This window comes from Geospiza fortis, unplaced genomic scaffold (genome assembly GCF_000277835.1).
Source record: "Geospiza fortis unplaced genomic scaffold, GeoFor_1.0 scaffold106, whole genome shotgun sequence".
NCBI lineage: Eukaryota > Metazoa > Chordata > Aves > Passeriformes > Thraupidae > Geospiza > Geospiza fortis.
This window is the reverse complement of record NW_005054377.1, coordinates 3,343,301-3,358,285: the sequence shown is the minus strand read 5'-3', so window position 1 is coordinate 3,358,285 and position 14,985 is coordinate 3,343,301.

The following is a 14,985-nucleotide window of genomic DNA, read 5'->3' as shown; positions in this document are numbered from 1 at the left end:
CCTGCTGATGTCCCACCTGACCCTCCCCTGGCACAGCTGGAGGCCATGTCCTTGTGTCCTGTCACTCATCCGCACCACGGCATGCAGCATTATCCATGCAGCAGTGCTTTGCATGGTTCCATGGTTTTAGAGCTCATCATCTTCCAGCTGCTGGGAAGGGCACGTATCAGAGCCATAATCAAGGCAGAATTCTGCTTTTAATTACACCCCTTGTGACACGTTGAAATCAGCAGCATCACACAGCCCCGTCAGAATGCTCAAACGAGGAAACTGGAGAAAGGGAAGTGAAAGGAATTTGGTAAAACTTTCCTGTTCTGCTGGACGCTCAGAAACTGAGTTTGGTTTTAAGAAACCTTTGCTGAGGGGAAAATTTGGCCTTTTTGCTCTCTTTTCTTGTCTTTTCTAATTAATTTTTTATCTTTTTGTTCCACAGGACATGCTAGTTTAAAAAAAGAAAGACTGAATGTCAAAACTACTAAAAGCAAACTTTGAAAACCAAGGAATAATTCATTTAAAATCAGCATCAAACCCATGCCTCTCCCTCGTGTTCTTCCATAAACTCCTCCAAAAATTAGGTGTTTCAACAAGAGTAGTTAATTATACAGACATAATGTGGAGCAAGACATTTATAAAATCCCCCAATGGCTGATGGAATGATCAGAGCATCACAAAACATTTGCAATTAAACAGAGAAATATTCGGGATTTCTGGTTGTGCCTTGCACTGTTGGTGGTAATCTTAAAATGGCATATAATAAAACAGTTGTAAAAGGAAAGAAACCCCCCTGGAAGACCAGGTGATGAGAAAATACACTGTGATCCAAGGATAATAAAAACCTGCTCTGATTCTTAATCAGGATCAGGTGAATGAAGCAATTCTCTGCTTCCCTGTTTCTCAATGAGACAACTGCATATTGTCAAACAACTGCTCAGCTCAAGCAAAGATAAAAACATCCAGTAATTATTTTTATATGCAAGAAACTTGGATTAGAGTACAGGCATAAAATAAGAGTGTTGCCCCACTTGAAAAGAACTGGTATTTTGCATGCAGAAATGTGTCTTTTCCTATGAAAAACACGTGGCCTGGGGAATATCTGAGAAAATATTCATGCCTCTTTCTTGTTTGTTTGGTGGAGGATCCCACATATTCTCCATGCTTGGAGTAGGAGTCCCATGCTAATGCAAACACAGATAAAAATGTCTGAAATTTTGAGGAAAACTACTGGGAGCCAACAACTTACCTTGCTCCTACAGGTTTGCAAAGAAGTTGAAAAGATTTTGCAATATCCAACGGAGACACAAAATTTGTATTCAGAACTGGCTTCCGAAGTGACAGCGAGATTTTTCCATCGGAGATTTCCTCAATTAACCCCAAGACATGTAAATTGGCATTTTTACTAATATTCTCCAAGGTCTCAGGCTTGTGATGAGCAGAGTCTCTCATTTTTAGCACACCTGTATGAGCTCTGCAGCAAGTACACACAGCTCCCAGCATCGGAATGTTTTCCAACTCCATTCCCAGATCAGCAGCTCCACTCTCATGAGATGCAGAAGACAATGCCTGGATTCCAGCAGGGCCTCCTGCTGCTCCAGAATTTGCAGATCGACAGTGCCACTGGGGTTTGGTGGCAGTCCCCTCCAAAAGGTAGGGCTGAGGAAAGATTTAGTCCCCTAAGACATGAGCAAATGCACAAAAAACAGGATCAAATATAGATATAAAAGAATATAAAGTTATATAAGATGTATGGTATAATATCAGGGAATCACTGAGTGGTTTGGGTTTGAAAAGACATTAAAGCTCATCCCCTTCCAACCCCCTGCCATGGGCAGGGACACCTTCCACTAGACCAGGCTGCTCAGAGCCCAATTTTCAGATTCATTACATGAAATGTATTAAAAGCAGCATCTCCCACCCTCCAGGCAATGTCCTTTCCTTGCTGAGAGTCCAGACTCCAGCTCCCAGCTGTGAAGATGCTCTCCTGACCTTCAGCTCATCCCTCCTGGCTGTACAAGTGCCCTGGTGTGAGTGTAAAGGATGGTGTTTGTCTGGAAATTGAATCTTGGCCAAGGATTGTTTGTTCTGGAGTGAAGGGTACGATGAAAGGTGAGAAAGACACGGTGGGAACTGGTGAAGATCTCTTTGGGCAAGAGCTAAGAATAGGACAACAACAGAGCTACTCCTCAATGGCTTGGCCAGGGCAGTGCCATGGCCTGAGGTGTCCTAGAGGACCCCAAAGATGCTGTGGGTACACAAGATGCAAAAAAAAGGGGGAAACCTTTTTGTTCATGTACAATGGATAAATATAATGGGTACTGAGGGTAAATGTTTAGATACCTGTGAACAAACACTCCTTGGAGATTTAGTCATTGGGGAAAGAACTCCTTGTGCAGCCCAGGATCATTATGGTGTTATCAAAGAGAGACTCTGTAGGAGAAGAGCCATAATGTGCTGAGCTCCACTATAGTCATAGGAACAAGGCAGCCAAAAATATCACCAAGCACAGCGCTGGATTTAAAAAGGAGCCCTACGAAAAATGAGGCGACTCGTTCAAAGGAAATTAGTACGAGCCACAACGGGGTGAAATGTTTGCAAGCAGCAGAGATATTGTTTAAAGACACCATATTAGAGGCTCAGAGAAAATACTCAGAGTGTATCAAAAAAGACTTTTAAAAAGACCAGAAGAAAGCTACTGTAATTAAAGATCAGAGCGAAGGAGGCTGTTACAAGTAAGAAGACTTCGTGTTCAAACACTGAAAAAATAGAGAGCAGGCATTCTATTAAAAGGTAGACTAAGAGATTTGAAGAACTACTTTCTAAGAGAAGGACTGAATTATCAATCCTTTTGCAAACACGAGTGGATTAGGAAGCCTGCCAGGCAGTGTGGAGGGCCAAGAAAGGAGCAGGGTGTAAAATGAATAACTTCTGATCCGCAGGCCATGGTGGATGGATCAAAGAACACCAAAAGAACTTGAATTCGAAGTGTCTGGGTAGAGAAAGTTGCTTGGAATTACAACAGAGAAGCTGTGGCTGCCCTGGATCCCTGGAAGTGTCAGGCTGGATGGGGCTTGGAGCAACCTGGGATGGTGGAAAGTGTCCCTGGCCATGGCGGGGGGTGGAACTGGATAAGGTTTAAGGTTCCTTCCAACCCAAACCATACCATGATTCCATGATTCTACTATTTGAGTGGAGACATCAAAATATTCCTCCCAGCCAGGATTGCTTTGCATGTCTCTAGATCTTGGTGCCTCTGCACCCTGAAAAACCTGTGCTGCTTGAGTCTCCTTTCTCCCCCCTCAAAAAGGATGCTGGGAAGCTGGAAAAGTATGAATGACAGGAATAAGGATGATGGGAGTGGTGGAACACCACTAACATGAGAAGAGGGGAATTTGACTAAACTGCACACTTGAGCTGAAGAAAGAGGGAGGGAGTTCCTTTGCTATAAGGAGATGAGCAGGCAACATTTATAATTTCATAGCCCAAGATCCAGAGATCATCCAAGCAAATGCCTGAGATGGAGGTTCACCAGCAGCCAGGAGCTGGGGAAGAGTCAGCCTCAATCTCCCATTTTTCTACATGTTTGTGAGTGATTTCATCAGAAAGAGAAAACTCCTCAGTGGAGTCTGTGCTCTCTTCCCAAGTTCCAGTGAGCCTGCAGTAAAGCAGCAGAAGACCCACGCACAAAAATACATCTGCAAGGCTTGACCCAGCCTTCGTAAAAACTGGAATAAAGGGCAAACAGTGAAATGAGTCCTTCCTCCAACCTCAAAGGCTGCTAACACATTTCTGTAGGTCAGGTCAAGATCAGTAAAAGTTTCCAAGATGGAAGCTCACAGGGGATAAAGGGAAAAGCTGCTGCCAGGGCTCCTGTGCTTTGTAGCTCTGAAACCTTCTCCTTTCCCCATCTGCTTTTTTAACTGGCAGAGCACTCTGTGTTTTCATCCCGAGGGTTGGGAAGGGCAGAGGGAGGAGGAGGAGGAGGAGGAGAAGGAGGAGAAATGGTGGGTTTGCAGCAGTGGTTATTCTCTCTAGTGACAAGCTGTATTTGTCTTTGGGGAAAGGTGACTATTGCCTGTCTTTGTGACATCAAGATTGATCCCAGAATGTTTAAAATAATAGGAAAAATGCATTTCCCATTGACTTCTTTGGGAGCAGCTTGCACAGTTCTGCAAGCAGATGGCATGATGTATATTAAATTATCACTTATGTCGGGGGGCTTATTTTAAGGATGGAAGTGTCGTCTCTTGGTATTTGTGCCAGAACTGCTCATCCCCAAATCAGGATTTTTGTATACTTCCAGCCATCCAGGAAAATATTTGAAGGAACATGCCCTTCCCAAAGTGAGGTAAAAACAGCATCATCTTGTTCCTCTTTTGCATCGTCCAATGAAAAGCAAATAAATTTTAGAAATCTTTATGACAGAAAGGTCCAAACTGGTGTAAGCTGAACTAAAGACAAATGTCCCCCAGAATTCATTGTAAATCTCCTCCACTTGGGTGAAGGTTCACAGTGACAAACAGTGACAACGAGAATAAGGAGTACAAACAGGGCTGGTAAAGCCCAAGAAGTCTAAAGCAAGTGCTGAGTCATCAACAATATTTATAACCTCCAACACTCAGAATAGAAGGTACCAAGGGACTGCAATTACTGAGATATGACAAATGTTGAATTGTTATTCACAGCAGCTGCAGGACACTTGGTTGTCCAAGCACATTGCTGCTGAAAGTCACAACCTTTGCCTAATCCGTGGACACGGCTTGCAAGTTATGCTCTGCCCACTTTGTCTGTGAAAATATTGCTGTTGACCGCCCCTAAAAGTCATGCCCAGTTTTGCAGCTCTCCATATCCCACTGTCCCATCTAATCTGTTTTGATAACAGTCCAATCCTCTGTGTCACTTACTAACCCTCTCAGGCTCATTATGGCACCTAACACCCCACAATTGTCGTGACACTCTTCTGTGGATGGTCTGTACTCTAATACTCTTCATGTTCCAGTTTCCAAACCAGCCTCACAATTCTACCCCATCACAATGAAAAACAAATTCAACAAACAACATCGGCACTGGGCTTGTTATGGCCTTCACAGAATCATAGAATAGTTTGGGTTGGAAGGAGCTTTTTAAAGGTCATCCAGTCCAATCCCCTGCCACGGGCAGGGACACCTTCCACTAGACCAGGTTGCTCACAGCCCCACTTTGGGATGTTCTATCTCATTTGGAATGTAACTTCCTGAGGGTCAGAGTAGGTGACAAAGTCCCACTGATTTCCCTGGGACTAAAATATCTACATACCAACAAAACTTCAATACCTAAGGATCTTTTATGCTTGGAAATGTCCAAGGCCAGGCTGGGCAGGGCTTGGAGCAACCTGGGATAGTGGAAGGGGGTAGACTTCCCCCTTCCCCCCACACGACAGGGGGTAGAACTGGATGATCTTTAAGGTCCCTTCCCAACAAAACCATTCTGTGACTCAATGATCTGGACCCATGTCTTCATGTAAGCACTGCACAGCACCAAGCAGAGTAGCAATTCCAATAAAGAATGGAATCAAAAGTCACAACAACCCATGGATGATTAAAGATAATCTAATGAGCATCAGATATATTTTACATATATATGTTAATTTATTTTCTTCCAAATAGAATATTACCTGGCATTTAATTTCCCTCAAGGATCCAGATGCTGTCAGGGAATGTCCTGATATTTTTGTTTAAAGCCAGGAGTCATTTCAGGTGTCTGTTAATCCACTTTATTATGATTTTTTCAATGAAACCACCTCAAATACACAAGCTTTCCGTTTCCATCAGCACCTGAGTGCATTTTGCCAAGCAGTGACAGGCTGTGCTGCAGATCTATTCCCAGAAGAGCCTCCTGTGTTGCAATTCCATAATCACTGTTATTGCTGGATGCCACAACAAAAACAAGGTATTTGTGGTCGAAACCATAAACATTTCTCATGCCTTTAATGAAATACTAATTTTGCTTTATTTTTACATGTTCCCTTAGGCAGGGAGATGAGGAGACAGCTCACATTCCATAAAGATCACCTTCCTGGAGACCAGGAAATGCCTCGTTTGCAGGATGTGCTGCTGCAGTGGAGGAAGGAGCCCACGAGAGGGCTCAGGGAAGCAGCCCTGGACCAGCATCCCTGGGAAGCTGCTGGGCAGGGAAAAGCAGGGCCTTGAGGGAAAGCTCATCTCTTCAATCATATTCACCTTAAAACATCTCATCCAGGGCAAGCCAATAAACAAGCAGTCCAAACAACATCAGCTTTTATTACCACGGGTAGTATCACGCATGTATTTTTAATCTTTTGCCTGTGTATTTCTTACAAACTTTATTAATCCCGGGGAATGCTGCTGCAGGGAATATACGATGGCACTTAGAGCTGATGAAGCTCCCTCTCGGTTTTATGGTGTCGGCACAGCAGGCTCCGCTCAGCACCACATGAGCACATTTATAAAAAGCTTATTACAGCACATAGCACAGGAGTTGCTTGGTTTGTTTTTTTTTTTTTTTTCCTTTTTCTTTTTCTTTTTTAAACTGGGAAACCAGCACCATTAAATCAGATTATTTTCTTTAGCAGGGCAGCGTAAACATCTCTGTCATTTGTTTTTATAAAATCATCAGTACCACTGAACACAGATCAGCACCCACTGATGAGGCTGAGGCAATGCACTTAGAACCACCACCAGAACTTGGTTGTGATCCTTAATTTTCCACCAAAAAATAGAACTGATTACATTTTTTTTATATCATTCTTTACTATGGGAGATACAAAGGAAACCCAGTTATTCACCATCCCCTTGTATTTTCCAGCTCAATCCCACCAGTACCTCCACCAGAGCAGTTGCCTTGGTGAATTGTTACCCCAAAGTTAACAGTTTATCTGTTTTCATGCTTATCTCTTCACTAATGATAATTTAATATCATGCTTATTTCTTCAGTAATGGTAATTTAAGTAAATAAAAGTCATTAACATACTTCAGCCACTTGCTCGTGAATGGACTTCGGACTTTCAGTGATTAAAACCAAATATTTGAGCAAATAGGAATTTGGGGCTCAGAAAGAAAAAAGGTTTTTAGTAAGGGAGGGATGAAATCTTGAGGACTATGAGATCAATATGGAAAATCAGGAGTAGGGAATGTAAAATGCTGCTTAGGATGGAGAATGTGAAGGATTTTGTGCTGAAGAGTAAATTTATTTTGGAGTTGTTAGTCAATGTGTAATATAAGCAATATTCTTATGGGGTTAAAATTTGCTTTGAAATTCTCCAATTTTTCCTATTTAAATAAAAGAAAAATGTTCATAAAGTCAGTCCTGCAAAAAACAGAGCTTGTGGTGATAAAAACATAGAAACCCCAAAGTGAACTGAATAAAAAATATTTATTGAGAAATCTCTTACCAAAATTACAGTTTAACAAAAAAAGCACCATGTCATGATGACACAAGCGAGTGAAATCTGTATTAAAATGTCAGATTTTAGGCAACGACACTGCCAGTGACCATCTAACCTGATGTGCACAGCACTGGCCACTCGATGTGCCCAGGAATTTGTCCTCTTCTGAAAATGACTTACTGAGTATTCTGTACCACAGTGGGAATCATGATTTAAAAGCTGCAGGGCCGAGCCTCAGCTGCTTGGAATTCAATCCTAGGAAATCCATGGAGCTGTGAGAAGCCATGCTGTTGAAGGAGATCTCTGCTAAAGTTGAGGTACCCAGCTGCAAAGTGTGAATTCTGACCTCAGGCAGATGGGCCGCCCGAATGCAGGTGCCTGTCACAGAGTCATGGAATGGCTTGGGTTGGAAAGGGCCCTGAAGCTCATCCCATGCCACCCCTGCCATGGGCAGGGACACCTTCCACCAGACCAGTTTGCTCCAAAGCACATCCAACCTGGCCTTGGATGCTTCCAGAGGTGGGGCAGCCACAACCTGGGATTGTGTGGTGATAAAAGTGTCCCTTGAACTGCAGTGAAGGGAAGAGAGAGACAAAGGTTCTCCCTGCGGAGAGCTTGTGCTCTATTAGCATGTTCTCCCTCATTGCTACAGTGCCATGGAAAAATAAAGAACCTGTGTGAAGAGACTGTTTGTATCCTGTGTTTTCATCTTCTGCCTGGCACATATGGTAAACTGTGTTCCATGAAATTGCCCATTGTTTTTGACATCCCTCTGTAAATCCCAAACCACTGCATTATCCTGAGGTACAGTGCTGATGGCTCTTCTACGTCACTTCCATTTTTAGGATAATTTATGTAGCTTAATCTCTATCTCAATGCTCATCTAGATCCCAAATGGAAGGCAGATGAATGACTGATTAATCTTCCCTCCTCTCTCTAGAAACCATCTCACGTCGATCCTTTACTGTGTTATCATCTTTGCTGTCCTTCTGGGGTAACAGATACAGCTGCTGATACAGGAATTCATCTTTCCAAAAAGAACTGTGGCACTTAAAGTCTCTGGGGCCCTTGACTGAAAACCCTTGAGAACTATCTTGTGGCTTTTTTGCTAAAACTGGGAAAATGACTTGTGTGTCCTGGTGAAAATTTGGGCTTTTTCAAAGGTCTAGTTATGTGACCAGTCACAAAATGTGATTGCAATAAGACAGCCATCATGGGGTTGCTGTGTTTATAGTGATATAATATCAGCATCAATCCTCAGCTCCATTACGAACTGAGGTATAGGCTGGAGATGTGCCAGGGGTGTTTTAGGTTGGATATCAGGGAAAGGTTCCTGCCCTAGAGGGTGTCAGGTGCTGAAGAGGCTCCCTAGGGAATGGAGACATTCCCAAGGCTGCCAGAGCTCCAGCAGCATTTGGGCAATGCCCTCAGGGATGCACAGGGTGGGATTGTTGGGGTGTCTGTGCAGGGCCAGGGGTTGGATCAATATTCCTGGTGGGTCCCATAAATCTCAGGATATTCTGTAATTCCAGCTCTGTGATTCACCCGTTCTCTCCCCACCAAGAGCTGGCAGAGCTGTTGTGGCTGGGGCAGGGCAAGAGGACCCCCAGCACTCCTGGCTGTGTGACAGAACAATGGGAACCCCAACACTGCAGTCCTGGAGATGTTCCAAGAGCAGAGTCCAGAGCTGTGTCCAGTCAAGAGAGCAGACTGGCCAGAGACCCTGAGTGACCATGGTCCTGTCAGCTCTGTGGCACGGCTGTGGCAGCTGCAGCTCCCCCATGGCCCAGCTCCTGCAGCCCTTGCTCTCCCCCAAGGCCTCCTGCAGCACAGGGAGGGCCTGATCGTGAATGCAGCAGCCCAGGGATGCAGTGTGGGGACATTGCCAGCCCTTCCTGCCCTGACCCTCTCCCTCCTCCTCCTCCTCCTCAGTGCCCTCAGTGTCTGACCCCCAGTTTGGGCTGAGACCTTGCACAGGATCAGAAAGCCCCCCCAGCAGCCCTGTGCCCCTGCCAGCTGTGACCCGTGGGCTCAGCAGGGCATGGCCAGCACCCCTGGCCTTGCCTGGGCCACATCTGCCCAGGGCAGACCTTTGAGAGCTCCTCTGCCAGGCCTTGGGTGCCCTGGGTGACCCCAGAAGTGTCCCCATGCCCATGGACTCTGCAGGCACCAGTGACACCAGCTCCAGTGCAAAACCCCCCAGCTCTGGCTACCTGGGAAGGTGCCCCTCACTGAACAGAGCTCCAAGGTCATCCTGAGCACAGAGCATGGCAGGGCCACTGGCAGGAAACATCAGGAGCCACAGCAGGATGCAGGGACAGACATGCCACCACCCCAGGGCAGCATGTCCACACATGGCACCAGGCTGGAGAGGTGAGGAGGGAAGAAGAAGAAGAACTCTCTGCCCAGAGCTGACAGTGAGCTCAAGGCTCCCACGGGCAGAGCTGGAGCAGAAATGTGGGATTAGGCCTTTTGAGGGCTCCCATTGCTTGGGGATCAAGCCAGGGTGTTTTTGATGTTGGAGCTGGAGCTGGAGTTGGAGCTGGAGTTGGAGCTGGAGATGAGATGGAGATAGAGATGGAGATGAGATGGAGATAGAGATGGAGATGGAGATTCAGATGGAGATTCAGATGTAGATGTAGATGTAGATGTAGATTCAGATGTAGATGATGTTGTTCACTGTTCTGCTTTTCCACTAAAACAATTCCATCCATAACCTGTCTGTGTCTGCATGCAGTGGGGAGTGCAGAGGCCCCCAGGAAATAGCAGCCAAGAGTTGCAAAAGCATCGCTGAGCCCCACAGCAGAGCCACCAAACCCCAAAAGGCACCAAGCAGTCCCCAGATCTGAGTGACTGCCAGCCGTGTAGGCAGTCCTGGAGAGGGACTCCCCTGAGGCCATTCCCCAGCAGAAGCAGCCAGGGAGCAAGGACAGGCAGGGCTGTGCCAGACTCACGGACATGTCCCTGTACCCAAAGCAGCCCTGGGCACGCCCTGGGTACAATCCTCCCCCCTTGGGGCTTTAGGTTCTTCCCCCACAGGGTGGTCAGGCACTGGAACAGCTCCCCGGGGAATGGTCATGGCCCCAAGGCCTCCAGAGCTCCAGGAGCATTTGGACAACGCTCTCTGGGATGCACAGGGTGGGATTGCTGGGGGGTCTGTGCAGGGCCAGGAGCTGCATTGATGATTGTTGTTGAATCCCTTCCAACTCAGGATATTCTGTGATTCTGTGATTCACTATTTGACAGTTCTATCAGCTATGGAGAAGAGCTGGGAAAATGATTTCTGTCAGCGGCTCAGGAGAAGCTGCAGGAGCAATAGCAACAAAGGCAACGGATTGGAACAAGCCTGGATTAGTGATTTAAATTATGACAAGGTCTAGGCACAGAACTCAACTTTCTACATATCTGCCATAATCACCTTTATATTTCTGTACTTTGGTAATCAATTCCTTTGGGAGCCCTCGGGAAGTGACAGCAACGTATCTGTGAGGCTGGAAGGTCTAATACTGCTCTTGGACAGATCAAGGCACATCCAACCAGGAATCAAGAAACCAGATTATACTGGCAGTTGCTTGGTCTGAGCAGCACCAGAATGGTGAATTCCTTACTCACATCTTCATCAAAGCAGGAAAAAAAATCAGGAAATACGTCACTTGAAAACCTGAACAGCGTCCAGAGATGTGCAATGACTTAAGAGAATTAGAAAACATCCTTGACAGTGATGAACTCCCAGAGTCCTGTTTATCTTTCCTTGAGGGATGACCGCAGCCTGCAGCACTAAGTCTGGATAACAAAACCTGGATAAAAGCAATCTCTTCATTCCAGGGAAGATAAGCTAAGCTGTGACGGGTGGGAGCCAAAGCCAACCTAAAAATAAGCTGCATATTTTTAACAGTAATCAAGCACTGAATAATCCACTAAAGCCTGTGGAGGATCTTCTTTCACTGCATGTTTTCAGACAAAAAAGAGATTGCTTTTCCAGGAGATGCACACTGCAGCACAAACCTGCCTTCCCACTCCCTGTTTTTCCACGGAGATGGCCACACAGGGCTTTATCAGTTTCAAGATACAGCAGATTTTGTTAGACGGGAAAAAAGCATCTATACCAAACCACAAAGACTAGGAAATTTAACTCTGATGGATTATATATAGGAAATGTCAGGTCCTGGAAAAAAATTGTTTGTATTTTGAGCAAGTTCCTAGGACTGGATGAGTAGGAATTTGTGCAAAGCCCTGGCTGAAAGGAGAGAGGTAAGCCCACATCCCTTTTCTTCCTCCCCTCTCTTTCTCTCCTCTCTTTTTCCATCTTCACAGAAAATTTTTAGCATCTGCCATAAAATTGCTGTGCTGGGAATACTGTGATAATTACACAGGAATACAAGCACTGTATAGGTGCTATAATCCAGGCTTTTTTCCTGATATATTTCTTAATTCACTGTGTTAGTACATGGAAAGTCTATGTTTTAGTGTGAAGCATAATACACCATAAATAAAAAAATAATCACATTCTACTGCTTGCTTGGAGAGGTAAAAAAATAAGTAAACTTTAAATAAAGTTAGAGTGTCATTTTCAGAGTCTCTCACCCAGACCTCACCCTCTGCAACAAGAGGAGGGGATAGCCCACACTTTCCTGAAATATAAGCGGGATTTATCTAATTTAAACAGTCTTCTGTTTCCATGGAGCCAACAAGCACTAAACCCTTGTGAAAATCAGTTTTTATTTGTTAAGTGGCACGGTGGCTTATTACCATTTAATACTTGGGATTCAGTGACAAGTCAGGGACAGGGCGCGTGAAGTGCCACGCAAACAGGGAACGCCAGGCTGATTCCTGCCCCCAAGAGCTGTAATTTTCCAGCATCAGCAGTCCTGCTGTCACTGCTCTGGATCCCAATCCTCTGCTGCTTTCAGCAGAGGAACAAAGCAGCTCGACTGGGTGATGGGTGACGAAGCAATTTTTCCTGGAGGAATTAAAGCAGTGGAAAGGGCGCCCATGATTTAAGGAATACACAGAATATCGACCTGAGGACAGCACGTTCAGCCAGGATCACTGGAGTGGAGGCAAGGCTGGCTTTTCAGCAGCTGGAATTTTGGAGCACATCAGGGCTCTGGAACACCACAGCCACTTCACCTGTGAGGCTGAGCAGCCTGTTTTTCTGCCCCTCGCCTCTGACTGCCCTCAGTTCACGCAGGAAAGATGGCAATAAAAACAAAACTGGTCACTAAGAGGCAAAAAAAAATCAAGCTCGCAGGTGGAGACATTAATTCTGAGGGGAAAATTCCATTGCCATCCATTGTGACACTGTGCAGTGCATTTTTTAGGAACACGTTGGCAGAGGGGTGTGGTGAAAATGAAGAGATGGGCAGTGTAAAACCCGTGGATGTCGTCATCTTTAGTGGTTCCTTACAAAGAAAGAGCTGGGAGTTGACACCAGGACCATAATGAGAGAGTAACTAATTAGGCAAACACGTTTTAAATGAAATTCACACTTTGTTATTGAGCATTTCTGGTTCTTGCTGACTTGTACTTTCAAAATATCACAGTTATTTATCACAAATATGTCTATACTCGCTCATTATTCAATGGATTTTCTCCAGGTTATTACACAAGATATGTTTTCAGGTCACCTGAGATCCTCTCCAGTCCTGACCTCAGTAATTCTACTTACCATTTAATCAGAAATTTTCTTCATGTAAAAACACTTGAAAAATTGACTGCAATCCTGGGACTACCTGTGCTCAAAGAGGATTTAGTTCACCTTTCAAACACAAAACAGGGAATCTAAAAGCTGAGGTGGGACAGTTTTGTTTCTCCTGTTTCTATCTGAATTTTTAATTTTGAAGAAAACCTGACTCCTAAAACATGATTTATGATTTTCCCACTCCTCTAGATTGTTTCAAGAGCACCTGGGAGTTCTCAATATTGCTGTAAATATCCAACACCTTCATATATACGAATTAAATTCCAGGCCTCAGCATTATCCATGCAAAACCCAGCTTGATTATTAACTGAATGGAACTGCATCAGTCATAGACAATTTTTTGAGAGAATTATCTGACCTTCCTCTCAGACTAGGCATTAGTCTGTTTTTTTACTATCTTCTCTCTATTCGGCCAACAACTCAATTTTTTCAAAACTCCCCCAGATGAATTTTGTAATCAATTAATACCCTGTTTCTTGTATAGTCTGGTGGAGGTGTCCCTGCCCATAGCAAGGGGGTGGAATGAGATAAGCTTTAAGGTCCCTTTCAACCCAAATCATTCTATGATTGTAGGAATTTACACTGTATTACCCCCAAAACCACAGAGGGTATTTTTCCCAAGCACTCACACTCTGATCACATTTTATGTGTTTTTATTGCAAACAGAGGTATAAAAAATTCTCCCTGGAGATTTATTTTATTTTGAACATATTCACTGAAAAAAATACTCTGTAAAACGTGGATGATATAGTTCATTGGCTGAACACAACAGAGGAGATTGCTGTCAAAATTAACAGCCAGAAAAGCCATGGAAAAAATATTAAATATATTTATGTTGTTGGGGGTTAGAACAAAATAAGCTTAAATGCCTCTTCCAACCCAAACCACTCTGTGGTAATTGTACAAATAAAACACATTACCGCATGAAAGGAACGTGTAGCGTGTTTTCTTAAATGAGTCTGCAAAACCTCCCGAAAAGCGAAAACCGGGATTGTGGACAGTCCAGAGGGTGGATGTGACACGGACAAGGAATGAGGTAGAGGCAACGTGGACTCCATGAGGGTCCCAAAACTTTGGGAACAATGCCGCGGGCAGACTTCAGAACAAGCAGCGTTCCACAGAGGTGCTTCCCAGTGTGAAAAATGCCAATCTCTTGTTTTTAAAATTTTAAAAGCTTAATAGTAATAAAATGGTTACAAAAATAGTGATAGAATTAGAGTAATAATAATTTGGACAATTTGAATTAGGACAATATGAAACAATAGAAACAAAGAGTTATGGACGTGCGGATACCTTTTTCTGGGCAGCATAAGCCCAAAAAAGGACACATATTAACAAAGGATTAACCTTTAAAAGCAATAACCTATTGCATATTCATACATCTCATACATGATGCATAAATTCCATTCAAACACAGGATTCTGTCTGGTCATCGTCAACTTCTTCCTCATAATCCTGACGGCGTCATCCTGACCAAGCGAGGCGGGAAGAAGTTCATTTCTCCTGATAATGGAGCAATAAATTCTCTTTCTCTGAAAGATTGAGGTGTCCTGTGGCTGCTATCTCAGTGCGAGTCCTTTCTTTAGAAAAAAAGTATCCTACATAGCATAGTTTCTATTTTAACATTTTGTTATAACCTAAACTATACTTAACACACTACTTAAAGAGAATTAATACAGCATTATTTTCTAACACAACACATGTAATATTCATTTGAATATTTGCGAAAATCCAATCATAAAATACGCATTTTTCACACCAGGAAAGGACATTTCGGGTTAAAGAGTCACTGAGGGCACCTGAGGCGCTCCCCTGAGGGCGGCGAGGTGAATTGGGCTGCCTTGCTGGGCCGCTCGGTAGGGGGCGCAATCCCCGCCCCTCCCTCCCC